This window comes from Hylobates moloch, unplaced genomic scaffold, assembly GCF_009828535.3.
Source record: "Hylobates moloch isolate HMO894 unplaced genomic scaffold, HMol_V3 SCAFFOLD_20, whole genome shotgun sequence".
In the NCBI taxonomy this organism is placed as follows: Eukaryota; Metazoa; Chordata; class Mammalia; order Primates; family Hylobatidae; genus Hylobates; species Hylobates moloch.
This window is the reverse complement of record NW_026652295.1, coordinates 29,774,488-29,791,160: the sequence shown is the minus strand read 5'-3', so window position 1 is coordinate 29,791,160 and position 16,673 is coordinate 29,774,488. Positions and strand designations below refer to the sequence as shown.

General features: G+C 42.3%; 1 non-coding gene and 1 pseudogene across 1 annotated transcript; one reads left to right on the top strand and one right to left on the bottom strand.

The window, feature by feature from the left end:
- Window positions 1-11,811: 11,811 nt before the first annotated feature.
- LOC116460569 (U6 spliceosomal RNA) lies at window positions 11,812-11,918 on the bottom strand. The gene has a single exon (XR_004245858.1). It is a non-coding gene; the product is annotated as a U6 spliceosomal RNA (small nuclear RNA).
- Window positions 11,919-15,151: 3,233 nt separating this feature from the next.
- Window positions 15,152-16,029, top strand: LOC116460105 (dihydrofolate reductase-like; annotated as a pseudogene).
- The last annotated feature ends 644 nt before the right edge of the window (window positions 16,030-16,673 follow it).

Genomic DNA, 16,673 nt, shown 5'->3' with positions numbered 1-16,673 from the left:
CTCATAGGTTGTAAAGATGACATCCTGGAGGGCCTTATGTGGAAGGGGGATGGGGTAGAGGGGATTATGGTGATTCTTTGGGACATGTTGAGTGTGTAGTGGGGAGTTCAGAGCGTTACCCTTTATGGCCACTGACCTGAATTTGTTCATGACTATTGTTTTCTGTAGCCTGAGACAGCTGTCTTGTGAGGGACTGAGATGCAGGATTTCTTCACGCCTCCCCTTTGTGACATCAAGAGACTCTGGCGTCTCGTTCTGCAAAGGCATCTGAATGAGTCTTCGTCCCTGTTAGCCTAATGAGAGGAGGTGGGGAGACCAGCCCTCCCCCATGTCTACCATGACCCCCTTCCCCATGCTGAATTAGCTGACTTTACAAAAAGAAAATTACCACCAATAATGTGGATGGGCCTCATCCGATCAGTAGAAGACTCTGCGAGCAGAAACTGAGGTTTCCCAGAGAAGAAGAAATCCTGCCTCAGAATTAGAACATCTTCTTTCTGCATTTTCAGCCTGCTGGCTTATCCTGCAGATTTTCATACTTACCGCCCTAATAATCACATGAGTAAATATCATTGATATGAAAACAAATACAAATACACACACACAGAGACACACACACACACACACACACAGACACTATTGGTTCTGCTTCTCTGAAGAATCCAGACTGATAGGGACAGTGGTATGAAGAGTGGTTCTAAAGAAACAGAATCCTTTTTAAAATTTTATAGCTAACCATACAAAATACTTTATTAAAATGTTGAAATGTATATAAGCATAATTATAAATTAGCAATTAAGAATTAAATTAGCAAATAAGAAAAGAATTGTTTTCTTTTCCTTTTACAGTACAAGCAACAGTAATGTGGATCTTCCTCACTTTCAGCCACTATTTGCCCTAGGTGTCCTTCACTTAAGTTTCTGGCTTGTGTTTTTGGAGTGAAAATTCAAATGAATACTAAGAAGCAACTCTAATAATGTGAATCAGGTATCAAAAACTCCATATGGCATGTTAACACGTGATGATGATTCACATATATTACAACATCTCACAACAGACAAGCATTATTTCCAGAGGAAAATTAAGTCACTTTTGTAGCCGTGAGTGAATATTGTACAATTGAACACTGAAGATTAAGGCATCGTTCCGCTCTGGAGCAGTGCTTCTGTGGCTCCAGCAAACTGTACAAAGCCCTTCTTTAAAAAAATATATATTTTTTATTTTATACACATCAATATTTTATATATATATATATATATATACACCCCCTGAAACTGAAATTTGAAAAACTAAAAAATACAAATGTATCTTCTGTGATAGTTCAATTACTTCACTCCACTGATCATTTTCTTGGGCATAGAACTGAAACTATCTCTCAGTAATGTGTGTTTATACACCTTGCTGTGATTCAAATGGTTATGAACAAATGGTTTTCCATCTTCTATTCCCACTATAACATGGTTATTTGTCCCTGATCTAACAACTCCTTCTCCAGCTCCATTCTCTAGCCACCGAGATTAGTAGTCCAAGTGGTATTTTGGGTCAGTAAGTGGTTAGACAGGACAAGGCTGATTTGAGCTAATACTTCTGGCATGTCCATTTTGATTTGTAACAGAAGCTTTTTCTAGATTCATCCCTTCCAAGGTGAGTTGGAAAACTGCAACCATCACCCATGCTTGAAAATATGGGAGGTAGCCAGTATTTATCTTCATGGCCAAAGACTCGTCTCCAATTTTTACTGTTGTCCTATTTTTTTTTCAACCAACCAGCAGCAGTAGCTGAAAAGAGGGAAATGCTGAAGAAGAACTTTGCAGGCACAAAGAAAAGGAGAAGTATGTGGAGCTTTGCTGTGTATCTGTCAGTTCATTCTACTCCACTAGAACGTGGTGTTCTTAGGAATTGATGTTCTGCAGGCCCCCAGCTGAGGGCAGCGAGCACCCTGAGAGCCAGCTGGACTCCCCTCTTGGAGGGTAATCGTACAGCAACAGCATCTGCATGTGGAGTTGCACTTCTGGAACTGTCTCTCTTGGTCATGGTGGCTACTGCTACATTGTCCTTCCTTTCTTCCTCCCTCTTGTTGCTAGGGATAACTTTGCCCCTGCTGGCATCATGTCCTGAAGAGCTGAGGATGACACAGGGCATCCTCCCTGGTCGGCCTTGAGTCACTGTGTAAGTGCTGCCCGTGGCAGGAGGTTGTGGGAATGAGCGGCACTGCCTCGTGGAGCTGTCCCCGGGAGAGTGGCCCGCAGGTGTTTGTACCTGTGGCATTTTCAGAACTCTTTCCAAGACTCAAGAATGTAGTGTGGGAGGAGAGCAGGTCTGGGTCCTCACCTGTGTCCCCCATCTGCTCATCTGGTGGCTGTGGGGCTGACATTGTTGGAAATGAGAAACGCTGCCCCTTCACAAGGCACTACTTAGGTTTTCTCCTCTGGAAGGTGGCAGCACTATGACCAGGTTGAGATGGACGCAGGAGTCAGCATCCTAAAGTAAAACAAGTGATTCTAACAGAAATACCTGCGCTTTTCAATGTGGATGAACAGGACCTTCCACCCTCTGGCAACTGTGTGTTTCTCCTTGAGATTTGAAAAAAAAAAAGAACGATAGAAAGAAAAAAAAAAAGCAGGAGAAGGTGTGGTGGCTGGGGTGTGGGGAGCTGGGACCCTGGCCCTGTGCAGATGAGTTGCCAGGTGCTTCTGGGGAGGCTGCTGCCATCCTGGGCTCTGGCAGGTTGAGGCACCGCAGAGCCAGGCTTCCTGACGATGCCGTCTGTCCCAGTGGCTCACCGGAAGCCACAGCGCTCAGATTAGTTTTGTGTCGAAAGAAGATTTTAAAGGATTATGTTACATAATTTTACGATTTTGAGGAGGCAAGTAAGTCTCTCTGGCTAAGTTGCTACCCCTGGCAATCTCTCTGATGTGCTTGATGACGGCCAGATCTGTGGGGTTCCCACCCTCAGTGAATACTTGTGCTTCCCTGCGGGGTCTATTTTCAGGTGTCTTTGCCTGTTGGTTGCCCCTGACTGCTGACCTCGTGCCCTCTGGTGGAAGCCATGCTCTTCCTTGCTCACTGAGGGTTGGAAAACTGGAAAATTACAGTTGATGAGGATGGGCGGTAACATTTGTTCTGTGTGGCACTGTCATCACCTGCACTTGAAGGTGAAGCCGTGTTTCAGAAAACACAAAACTTGGCCCCATCCCTTGGCTGCCAGGTGGCCTAGTGGCAATGTGAGCCCGAGGGGACGACACTGTGACGCAGGACAGGGTGGATTCAAGGGCCCATTCCCAGCTCAGGGATTGACTGCAGGGCTGGGGGTAACCAGCGCTGAGAGGAACCTGGAGTCATGCCGGGGTGGGGCTGGGTGAGAGCCTGGAGAGGGCCTCCACCTGTCCTCACAGGGCCTGGGGGAGACATACTGAGGAGGGGGCACCTGCTCCTCCACTCTGCCTCACCATTGTCCCTCAGCCACACTGGCATCCCTGGTGTCCACCAGGCGCTTTTCACGTGTCTCCTGCTTAACCTTCAGAACTTCTCCGTGGGGTCAGTGTTGGGTTTGCATTTCCAGAGTCGAGGGAAGAATTTGAGTCTGGGAGACTCCATAGGGAGGGTCCACACTCTATGACTGACACCACAGTTGAGCCCCAGCAGCTCGGACTTCGGAGCCCAGAGTGTTCTGAGCTCTGAGTTGCTCTGGGCTGGCGGTGCCCTGTGCCAGCTGCACTGAGGCAGCCGTGTGCCTGCTGGTCCTACAGGATTCCCCACCTGAAACCAGCAGCAGATCAGGAGTTCCCAAATTGTCTCTAGCCCTGATGGGTGACATCTCCACTGTTTTAATGAGACAATAATCTCAGCTACCACTTCTGTGGTGAGTGATACTGTGTGCCAGGCATTTTTCTGGGTACTTGGCATATGTGAACACACACATTTACAAAGGAAGCTTGTGAAGCACAGAGAGGTTAAGTGACTTGGTCAAGGTCACACAGCAGTAAGTAGGAGCTGGAATTTGAGCTGAGATAATCTGCTCAAGGGCTCCGGCCCTCACTGCTGGCATCATGTCAGATACAGTGAGATGACTGGAGGTGGGAAGGAGCTGGGGTGTGTTGGTTACACAGGGTACACACGGCCTTTGTAGTAAGTTGGAGCCTGTGGCCACCCAAAGGTGGATTTGTGCATGAGCAGAGGACAGGTTTCTAATATGCCAGATGAGGTGAGTAGGAGATTATGTACCTGTGTCTTCAGCCTTGTCCTCCCCGTCTTTGTCATCTCCTGAGGATGGAGCATCTGTCATGTGCACACTGAGTGGATCGCTCGTGCTGGGTGAGTCGCTGCAGCTTTAGGCCCCCAGGGTCCTTGTGAGAGGCCGTCAGCAGGTGAAGCTGCTGGGGCTCCACCAGGATGCATTTTGAGGACACCAGCTCTGCACCATCCTTAACCCAGACATTGGGCCCCATGGGACCACCTCCAGGCAGGGAGAAACTCAGCCCTGCGGTGTCCTTGAGGCCAAAGAACAACTGCTCCTGATGGTTTCAAGACCTCAGCGGGAGGCTGCAGCAGGCCTTGAGTGAGGGAGGATCAGCTCCCAGAGCCTGGGTCCTGCCAGACAACACTCAAACCAGGGGCTGGTAAATAATCCCCAAAAGGGCCTCGGGAAATATTTTCAACTTTGCCAATCAGTGTCTGTCCCAAAGACTTAACTCTGCCCTTGTAGCATGAAGCAGCCTTCCATAGACATCCTGCTGGTCTCCCCCAGACAGGCTGCTCCCAGTCCTAGGGGATCTGAAGTAGCGCCTGAATGGCCACAGCCATACAAAGCACTAGGGTGCAGGCCAGGGTGTCTGTGGCAGGGGCTGGGGCTGCAGTTTGTCAGGCAGCATGCACAGGCATGCTCACCCCATGGCTTAGCTTGGCACTAGCAGAAGGAGAGTGCCCCTTAGAAGCCTGGGGGCCACTGGAGCCTGACTGACTCAGTGTGTGCAACTCCCGAATGGGCTTGGTGCCCATAAACCCAGCACCATTGTGGGCTGCTGACCCACCAGTGCATAGTGCACCCCAGCTGAGCCAGCTGTCCTTGGCCCACCAAGCCTCAGACCATGCCCAGCCCAGCTTACTGGGGCACAGGGACACTGGAACAGAATTTTAAGAATGAATGTACTGAATTTGGTGGGGGGGTTTCTTGAATTGTTTCTCTATTTGGATTTAAAGGCACAAATGACTCTATTTCCATTAGTACAGAGAGTGTGAATACTCAGAATATCACCATTGGATAGACCTAATCAAATACTTATAAGATCTAGGTGACTATGTATTTGAGATCTTAGAAGACTTTGTTAAACTAGCTATTATAAGGTGATTAGCTGATTTTTGCCAATTGTGCTGGACAAAATGGGGAAAGAAAAAGATGAACTCAGGGCTGCAAACTTCCAGCTCATGAGTCACATAAATCACCTAAAAGTTTCTATGTTTCCTTTGAATGAAATGCTAATCTCCTGTAGCTGCAGGGCTGAAATTTCTGAAAAATAAATGCAGCATCTCATTCTGTGGGTGGCTAAATTACAACACAAAACAAATCCCAAACTTAAAGAATTCGTTATTTAAGTGAAGGCATTGATTGGGAATAAATGGGATCCTGAAAATTAGAATGGGGACATCTGGGCAGATCCTAATGAAGCTAAAGACACTGAACTCCTAAATTCCTCTGAGAATTATTTGCCAGTTACATTCGACCACATTTGGCGAAGTTAATCCAGCTTTCCCTAACGAAAAGGTAATGGTCTTCTCTGAGGTAGTTGTCGTCAAGACCCTGTGATTCCACTCAACATTCACCCCCAACACCCCTCTGTGATTCCAGATCCGTAAATAGCCTTGAGTCCTAGCATGTCCTGAAAGGTGAGGTGGAATACGTCAGTATGATAATTTAGAGAAGCAATGTGACAAGGTGATGAAAATAATTAAAAATGTTTAAAAGTCTGTGTCCTAATGTTTATCACTTGAGTATTCTATGAATTTTCTAAAGTTTCAAACATAGAAGAATCTGTCTATATAAAGATGCTTGTCAAAACATTATTTATAACAAGACAAAATGAAAGCGATGGATCCAAAAGAAGTTGGGTTACATCTTCTTCTCTGAAATGGCATGTGGCTTTTAAAAGTGTATAAATTTTATGCAGAGCTTATAACATGGAAAACTACTTGTATAATAATACATTCAAAAAGCAACATCCAAGATAACCCTTAACATATGAATGCAACTTTGTAAAATGACAGCATATATAAAAATACATATATAGAAAATAACAAAATGAAAATCAGCACCGCTGCACAATACAGATCCAGGGACCACCATTTGCACTGCAGTCTACAAAGGTTCAACAATATAATAGCAGTGATTTTTTTTAAAGAAAGGCCTAGGTCCAGAAGCAATGTGGGGGCTGGACGTGGTGGCTCACGCCTGTGGTCCCGGCACTCTGGGGGGCGAAGCAGGTTGATCACTTCGGGCTAGGAGTTCGAGACCAGTCTGGCCAACATGGCGAAACATGAAAAATACAACAGACAAACCAACCAACCAACTCAGTGACAACAGAATAGGTCTACCCTGGAGTCATACTCTAATTTTTTCTATTTTCCTCCCTTTCTGATCCTTTATCCCACTTTCTTTTTCTTCCTCTTCCTTCTCCCTCTTCTTTGTCAAATAGAGGATTGAGTTATTATCACTGATCCATATAAAGTCCCTCTCTCATTTATTTTAACTCCCACCCCCCATTTCTATTCCCCGACTTCCCATGTGCAACCTTCCTAATATGTTTGATACGCATCTTTTTGTTTGTATGTATTATTAGAAAATGTTTATTGTTTTGTGTGCAAAAAAATTAATTAAAAAAAAAAGAAAATAGTGCATATGTATTAGTGTGAATGTATGTGTGGGTATGTCAAAAGAGAATCTCCTTAATACAAGCTTCTGCCTGAAATTAAAAATAAAGAAAAAAAGCAGAAAATGAAAAAAAAAAAAAAAGAAAGGCCTATGTGATGTTTCTATCTGTCTGTGCATTTAAAGTCTTCTGTGATCAAATAGGGTTTCACTTTTGAATATAAAAACATATATTTTAACATTTAAAATAAGGCATTTGAAGTAAAATAACAATGAAATGAGGCCAGACATGGTGGCATGCACCTGTAGTCCCAGCTACTCAGGAGGCTGAGTCAGGAACATTGCTGGAGCCCAGAAATTCAAGGATGTAGTCCACTATGATCACAGCTGTGAATAGTCACTGCACTCCAGCCTGGGAAACATAGCAAGACCTTATCTTTATTATAATAATAGTAATAGTCATAATCTTCTTTCTGCCTCAGGCTAAAGCTACTTTCTCATTTGAACCCAAAGGGCAGAAATGCCTACTGAGTGCTCCACCAGAGAAAAGAAATGAGTTCTTCCTTCACAATCCATGATCCAATTTTTGGTTATAGAGTTCAGCTGAGCAATAAAGGCAGCACTAAGAACACCATCGATATATAGATTACTGATTGTCATGTATGTGTTCATGTATAAATGTGTGTGTCTATATATATATATATATAATTACCACAACACCTGAAAGAGGGAGATGGATTCTCCCATTTCATAGATGAAAATCTGAGCCCCTGTGTACTTTGAGGCTTGGTCTGGGTTCACTGAATGTCAGCTTTGAGAACTAGGAGACACTCAGCCTCCTGCAGAGCCCACCTAGGCATGAGCCACACCAGTGGAGACTCCTCAACAGCAGGAAGAGCAACTTCCCATGATACACTACCCATGAGGTGTATCAAGTTCCTAGGGTTGTCTTTCATTCCTCTGCTGAGAACTCCATCCTGCACAGACAAAAACCATATATTCACTGTAAGCAGGATCCTTTTTAGAAATGCAAATGTAACTTCCCTAACATTAAAGCCAAACATTCTTTCTCCCAGTGAATCATCTTATTTGGATAATCTCCTAACTTCCCCTGAAGATAGCCCCAGAGTTGCATCTGAGCATTTGGAAGCGAGACAGAAAGTCATTTTGGGGTTTGGACCTGGCTGATCTTGGACCGTGTTCTGAAAGGAGGCTTTCTACTTGCAGAAGAACAAGGGTGAGCTCTGAATAGGAGATGAAATCCTGAGGGGAAAAGACAGACGGGCAGATTCCCAAGCAAACTTGGAATATATTTGCCAGCCTCTTTTTAGTTGTGATAAAATGCATGTAAACACAAAATTTGCCATTGTAACCATTTAAGTGTACAATGCAGTAACATTTAGTAGGTGCACAATGTTATGTAACCATCATCACTAGTAAGTTCCAGAGCATTTTCACCACCCTAGAAGGAAACTCTGTACCCGTTAAGCAGTTGCCTTCCACTCTCCCCTGCCACCAGCCCCTGGCACCATTAACCCAGTTTCTGTCTCTCTAGATTTGCTTCTTCTGAATATTTTATTAAAACAGAGTCATACAATATATGGCCTTTTGTGACTGGTTTCTTTCATTTGACATGTTTTCAAGGTTCATCCAAGTTGTAGCATGTATCAGTACATTATTCTTTTTATGGTCAAGTAATATTCCATTGCAGAATAGATTACATGTTGTTTATCCATTCATCAGTTGATGGGCATTTTCTTTTAAATTAAATAGAGAAAACAAAAGAGGAGTTACAAATTACCACCCCCCAAAAAATACTTGCTTTTCTATTTACCTATGAAGTTACTTTTAGCTGTGTACTTCTTTGCTTCATACGACTTCAAGTTGCCATCTAATGTCCTTTTATTTCAGCGTGAAGCACTCCTTTTAGCATTAATTGTAGCACAGGTTTACCAGAGACAAATGCCATCAGCTTTTATTTACCTGTGCAAGTCTGAATTTCTCCATTATTTCTGACGGAGAGTTTTGCCAAATATGCAACTGTCAGTTGAGACAGGTTGTTTTTTTTTCTTTCTGAACTTTAAGTTTGTCATGCCAATGTCTTCTGAACTCCATGGTTTCTGAAGAACACTTGGCGGTTAATCTCATGGTGGATCCTTGTACTCGATGAGTCCCTTCTCTTGTTGTTTTCAAGATGCTCTGTTTGTCTTTGACTTTTGACAGTTTCAATATAATGTCTGTCAGTGTGGACATCTTTGAATTACTGCTACTTTAAATGTTTGAGTGTGTTGGATACCCAGGTTCATGTTTTCAATAAAATTTCAGAAGTTTGAGGTCATTATTTCTTCAAATACTCTTTCTCCCCCCTTCTTCCTTCTCTCTTTTGGGAAGTCCCAAAATGCATATACTTGATGTTGTCTCTCAGATTTCTTCTGTTCATTTTTCTTCATACATTTTCCCTTCTGCTCCTCAAATGGGCAATTTCAATTGGCCAATGTTTGCGTTTACTGGTTCTTTATTCTGCAAACTAAAATCTGCTCTTGAAGCCCTCCAGTCAATTTTCCATTTTGCTTCCTGTACATTTCAGCTACAGATTTCCATTTGCTTCCTTTTCACAATTATTTATTGACTTCTGCTATTTAGTGAAACGTAGTTCTGCTGATTTTCTTTAGTTATTTGTCCTTGGTTTCCTTTAGCTCTTTGACTATGTTTAAGACAGCTGATTCAAAGTCTTTGTCTAGTAAGTCAGCCCATTGTTCTTCAGGAACAATTTCTTTCCATTGCTTTTCCTGTGAATGAGTCGTACTTTCATACATGCATAATTCATGTTTTCTGAAGTTGAAAACTAGACATTTTCAATATTATAATGTTGTAACTGTGAAAATTACATTTTCTAAACCATTTTTGTATAGACTCTATTCTTTATTGTATGTGGTCACTGAAGTCTCATAGTTGTAGATGTGTGGTCTTATTTCTGAGTTCTCCATTCTATTCCATTGGTCTTTGTGTCTGTTTTTGTACCAGTACCATGCTGTTTTGGTTACTGTAGCCTTGTAGTATAGTTTGAAGTCAGGTAGCATGATGCCTCCAGCTTTGTTCTTTTTGCTTAGGATTGTCTTGGCTATACAAGTTCTTTTTGGTTCTATATGAATTTTATTTTTATTTTTATTTTTTTCAATTGAAATAATCAGTAATGTATAACTTTATTTGTTAAATATAAAATAATTTGAAAACAATCTTTTGATAATTTAAGATTGACAAAAAATCAACTAAAAAGAATAGTGGCTGAAATTGAATAAAATAGCAAGAACTTCAATGATATATTTGTCAAAACATTTTGAAACAATGTTCTCCACAGACACATTCATCCACTGTTTGCTGGAACATAAATTCCTCATTTAATATTATTGAGTCAATTTAGAATGGCATCATTAAATATAGTTTTTTAAATGTTTTAATTAGTACTAAAAAAAGACAATTCTCTGAATCTGAAATATTTCTTTTTCCAATTCCTACCTTATTATGTGGCAGCTTTTTAAAAATTTAAGGCTGACTTGAATAGCATGGTAAATTATCTTAAAACTGGGGAATACTTTTTCATGTTCAGATTTAAAAAAAAAAACACAATCACTGACATGTCCAATTTCTGATTTTTCAAATAAGAGAGATTTCTTCTCTGCAACAATAAACATTTTAAGTAAAGCTAATCCTTAGGATTAAATACATTAAATGAAGCATGATTAATTTTCTATAATCCACATTAATGATTCTCAAACTCTTTCTATAGAAGCACCCTTAAAAACAGCAGAGTAAAACATTTTTCTTGAGGACATGAGCTTAATCTCATTAGCTCAAGACAAGCTCCAAATGGCTTGAAAATTTTGAGTTTTATTTTATATATTAATTTTAACTTTACCTTTAATGTCAACCATCTATATGAATTTTAAAATCGTTTCTTCTAATTCTGTGAAAAATGTCAATGGTAGTTCAATGAGAATAGCATTGAATCTATAAATTACTTTGGGCAGTAAGACCATTTTCACAATATTGATTCTTTCTATCCCTGAGCATGGAGTGTTTTTCCATTTGTTTGTGTCCTCTCTGAGTTACTTAAGCAGCGGTTTGTAGTTCTCCTTGAAAAGATCCTTCAATTCCCTTGTGAGCTGTATTCCTAGGCATCTTATTCTGTTTGTAGCAATTGTGAATAGAAGTTTATTCACGATCTGACTCTCTGCTTGTCTACTGTTGTTGTATAGGAATGCTTGTGGCTTCTGCACATTGATTTTGTATCCTGAGACTTAACTGAAGTTGCTTATCAGCTTAAAAAGCTTTTCAGCTGAAACAATGGCGTTTTCTAGATATAGGATCATGTCATTTGCAAACAAAGATAATTTGACTTCCTCTCTTCCTATTTGAATACCCTTTCTTTCTCTTACCTGATTGCCCCAGCCAGAACTTCCAATATTATGTTGAACAGGAATGGTGAGAGAGGGCATCCTTAGGCCCGGCGCGGTGGCTCACGCCTGTAATCCCAGCACTTTGGGAGGCCGAGTCAGGTGGATCACAAGGTCAGGAGATCAAGACCATCCTGGCTAACACGGTGAAACCCCGTCTCTACTAAAAAATACACAAAATTAGCCTGGCGTGGTGGCAGGCGCCTGTAGTCCCAGCTACTTGGGAGGCTGAGGCAGGAGAATGGCGTGAACTCGGGAGGCGTAGCTTGCAGTGAGCCGAGATCGTGCCACTGCACTCCAGCCTGGGCAACAGAGTGAGGCTCTGTCTCAAAAAAAAAAAAAAAAAAGAGAGAGGGTATCCTTGCCTTGTGCTGGTGTTAAAGGGGAATGCTTCCAGCTTTTGCCCATTCAGTATGATATTGGTTGTGGGTTTGTCATAGATGACTTTTATTATTTTGAGGTATGTTCCTTCAATACCTAGTTTATTGAGAGTTTAAAAATATGGAACGCTTCATGAATTTGCATGTCATCCTTGTGCAGGGGCTGTGCTGATCTTCTCTGTATCATTCCTATTTTAATATATGTGCTGCCAAAGCGAGTACTGATCACAAGTTCTTAGAAGTGGAGATAAGTGAAGAAATGTGGGTGAGATGGAGTGTTGAATTTCATCTGCAGTAATTTCTGCATCTAAAAAAATGTGATTATCTCTGTCTCTTATTCTTTAATTAAGTGGTAAAATGCATTGCAGATTTAAAGTTTAAATATTCTTGTATTCTGGGGATGAATAACCTGGGCAGGATATTTGATTTATTTATAGCTCATTGGTGGACACAATCTAGTACTATTTTTCTCAGTATTTTTACCTCTAATTGCTTAGAAGTGATTATCTTATCATGCTTTTCTCTTATGTATTCCCTAGCTGGCTTTAGAATCGATGTTATTTACACATAAACAATAATGAGTTTACTGGCTTTCTCTATGTTTCCTCATTCTCTTGAATATTATGTATAAGTTCAGTAACCTTCTTCAAAGTTTTGGTAGAACTTATGTGTAAAACAGTCTGGATATGCCTGAATGGGAATAAAGTTTTACAACCGTTTTAACTTCTTTACTTGTAGTAAGTTCTCCTCATTGACATAATCTTGTTCATAGTCTCAAAATTATTTAAACCTCTACTATATCTTTAGTGGCATATTTATCTATCATAACGTTATTTTATTCTTAATTACCATTGTCTGTTTTATTTCTCCGTCAAAAAAACAGCTGCTTTTGGTGGGCTGGGCCCTCAGCAGTGGCAGCTGCCAGGTCAGCCTTGGTGAGTGGCGACTCAATTGCTGTGCCCATGCAGTCTCCATCGCAGCCACCATGGCCACTTTGTGCAGGGACTCCATGAGCAAGGCCTGTGTGGCTGAGTGGCATCGTCCATCAAGCCATCTCACTCACCTGGTTACAGGGAGCCCCATCCCCTTAAAGACCCTCTGGTGGGCATCCACACACAACCACTATCATCACACACTCAGCCTGTAGCAAGAGGTCTATGCGTACCTCTCTCCTCTACCTCCCAATTTCCAACTCTATTTTCCTCAAGTTGGTGACTGGCCAGCCAAGCCATGAGCCACTGCCCATGACTCCTTCATTCATGCACTATTGGACATCATTTCACACCCCCCACCTCCCATGGGCTTGTTTGGGTTTAATCCTTAGTTCCTGGCTTGAGAGCCATTTCCAAAGCTGTTCTGGTGTCTGCTCCCAAGCCTACTGCTCTTGTTGTAGATTTTCCTCTTTATATGTATTTATTTCCTGGAATTAAAAACAATTGCACTAATTTTTTCAATCCAGCATTTCCAAGGATGTGCAGTAGGAGCGATTCTTCTTAGCGTAGATAGAATTGCTTCAAAACATCAGCAATGTCTATTTGAGTGAAGGACAGCATGCATGGAGAAAGGAGGACAATCCACAAGTGGGCAGTGGAGTTTCACAAAGTGAACACTCGGGTAAACAACACCCACATCAAAGTACAGCAATCACAGCCTCCCGGAAACACCTCTGGATCCTACTCAGTCATAAACCACCCTCCCCAACCCTAGAGTAGCCACTCTTGATTTCTAACACAGATGAGTTCTGCCAGTCCCAGTTGAATGGCATTATACAGTCACCATCATGTCCCTGGGTCTCATCGTCTCCCTGTGTGTGGTCATAGCCTATTCACTCCCATGGCTGTGCAATGCTCCACTTTATAAATAGCTCACATTTCTTGTCCCTTCACTGTTGATAGACAATTGTGTTATATCTAGATTTTATAAATCGTGATGCTATGAATAATATTTTCATATATTTTGGCACACATACATGCATTTCTATTGGTTGATAACTAAGAGTGCTACTGCTGGGTCATAGGTGAGTAGATGCTTGGCTTAGTCTCTCAAAAAGCAAGTTTCCAGTAGTAAACAAACAGTAGAGGAGGGTGAATCTCTTACTTAGAAATTATTCAGATAATCAATGAGGAAGGAATGAGAGACGGAGACTATAGTAACTCTTTTGCAACCCATCATGAATTAACAGATTTAACCATTGAACAGCAATGGCAATTAACAACACAATAAAAAAAAACTAATCTGAGGTTCTTCCTCTTGATGGAAGAACACAATACAGCACCATCAAACAAGTACAAGTGAGAAAGAAATCAAGCCTGAATATAAGGTAACCTCCATAGCCAATGACCAATTTAGAGGCAATACAGACAATAAAAACACATATTAAACAATGGCTTGGGGAGCAATCAGCAAAATGCGCACTATGGGAAGCTCTACCACACAATATAAATTTCAAGAAAGAATCTATAGAATAAAAGAGAACAAAAGCATATTTCTAAAGGTAAAACTAAACCATAGTTTTGGAAGATAAAAATATAAAATAGAACAAAGAAGTTAAGATCGTAAAAGTCAGGATGTATTTTTATTTGGGGGAGGAAAGAGTTTACTGCTGAGCTGGGGCAAATGATGGGGCTTCTGGTTTGCTCCGCAAACGTCTATCCCTGGTGGTTAATGGATGTTTACTTTTTATTAAAGGACACAAATTTTAGACCTTTTTTTTTCTTTTGGAGTCCTAGATTTTATTTTACGACACAAAGGCTAATGAAAAAATAATTTATAGAGTATGGTTAGTGTTTTGCACAAAGCCCCCTCCCCATCTTCCCTCTGAGCACCCAGAACAACCAGCAGCCCCAGTACCCCCAGCAGGGGTGACCTCACTTCTAGGTGTGCATGCAGCTCACATCACCAGAGGCAATATGCAGGTCTACTCCTTGACTCCTGGAAGAACTTGATAGGACACAGCTGAGGGGAAGCCTTCCCCGCCGTCTGCAGGCTCTTGGCCATCAGTGTAGAGGGAGCGGGTCCTCACCTCCCCACAGGCGCCTTCACGGCCAGAGCCTCCTCTCTGCATGGGGAGTAAGGCCTGGCCCTTCCCCTGAACACGGTGACATGGATCTCTCCAAAGGTGGAGATGACACCATTCCTCCCCCACCAACCTCACGCTTCTTTTGCTTTACAGGAAAGTTGACGCAGGCTGGTGTCCAGTGAAGAATTCCCAGGTGCTTAGGAAGGAGAGGTGGATCTCAGGGCTGTGCGTGGTCTGCAAAAGGAAGCGCATGGACCACCAGGGGGCGCTGCCGCGCTGCTTCTGCTCCCAGGAGGTGGATGCCCAGGACGAGCTTTGAGGTGGAGAGAGGGATGTCATTGCACATCTTCCAGGTTCAAAGTAAAAACCTTCCGGCCAATCTTGGCCGCGCGTCCTGGTGTAGCGAGCGGGCTCGGAGGTGCTCACCGCTGCTGTCATGGTGTGTTTGCTAAACTGCATCGTCGCTGTGTCCCAGAACATGGGCAATGGCAAGAACAGGGACCTGCCCCGGCCCCCGCTCAGGAATGAATTTAGGTATTTCCAGAGAACGACACAAACTCTTCAGTAGAAGGTAAACAGAATCTGGTGATTATGTGTAGGAAGACCTGGTTCTGATTCCTGAGAGAATCGACCTTTAAAGGATAGAATTAATTTAGTTCTCAGCAGAGAGCTCAAGGAACCTCCACAAGGAGCTCATTTTCCTGCCAGAAGTCTGGATGAGATCTTAAAACTTAGGCCGGGTGCGGTGGCTCACGCCTGTAATCCCAGCACTTTGGGAGGCCGAGGCGGGCGGATCATGAGGTCAGGAGATCGAGACCACGGTGAAACCCGTCTCTACTAAAAATGCAAAGAAAATTAGCCGGGCGTGGTGGCGGGCGCCTGTAGTCCCAGCTACTCGGAGAGGCTGAGGCAGGAGAATGGAGTGAACCCGGGAGGCGGAGCTTGCAGTGAGCCGAGATCGCGCCACTGCACTCCAGCCTGGGCGACAGAGCGAGACTCCGTCTCAAAAAAAAAAGCAAAAAAAACCAAAAAAAAACCAAAAGAAACCTTACTGAACAACCAGAATTAGCAAATAGAGTAGACATGATTTGGATAGTTGGTGGCAGTTCTGTTTATAAGGAAGCCATGAATCACCCAGGCCGTCTTAAACTATTTGTGACAAAGAGCATGCAGGAGTTTGAAAGTGACACGTTTTTTCCAGAAATTGATTTGGAGAAATATAAACTTCTGCCAGAATACCCAGGTGTTCTCTCTGATGTCCAGGAGGAGAAAGGCATTAAGTACAATTTTGAAGTATATGAGAAGAATGATTAATATGAAGGTGTTTTCTGGTTTATTTTAAGTTGTTACCCCCCACCCCCGGAAAAAATGTATATATTTTTACATTAGAAAAAAAAGACTTTTGTTGACTTTAGATCTATGGATAATTATTTCCAAGCAACGTGTTTTTATTCCCCACTAATCTTGAATATATCACATACCATTTATGAAACATTCTTGTTATAACTAAGTGCCTCTCCAAGACCCCGACTGAGTCCCCAGCACCTGCTACAGTGAGCTGCCATTCCACACCCATCCCATATGGGACTCTTGCCAGTCCTTGACATTGTCAGGCTTTTCAAATGTTGATAGTATTTATTAAAGATGAAGATGCACATACCCTCCAACTGAGCAGTTTCACTAGTGGGAAATACCGAAAGCTTCTTACATGTATACCCAGAAGTTTGCACACAAATGTTGCAGCCTTGTTTGTAACAGTGAAAAATTTAAAACAACCTGGAAGTCCAGTGATGGGAAAATGAATATATTTCTGTCTTTTGGGGAACCCAAAGTAGGTTCCAAGACTGCAATTTCAGTGAAAGCAGTTTATTTGCTAGGTCTTACCAGAAATCATCAATTGAGGTACGGAGAAATGGAACTGAGAAGGTAAGAAAACCATTTTAAAGTCAGTGAGCAGG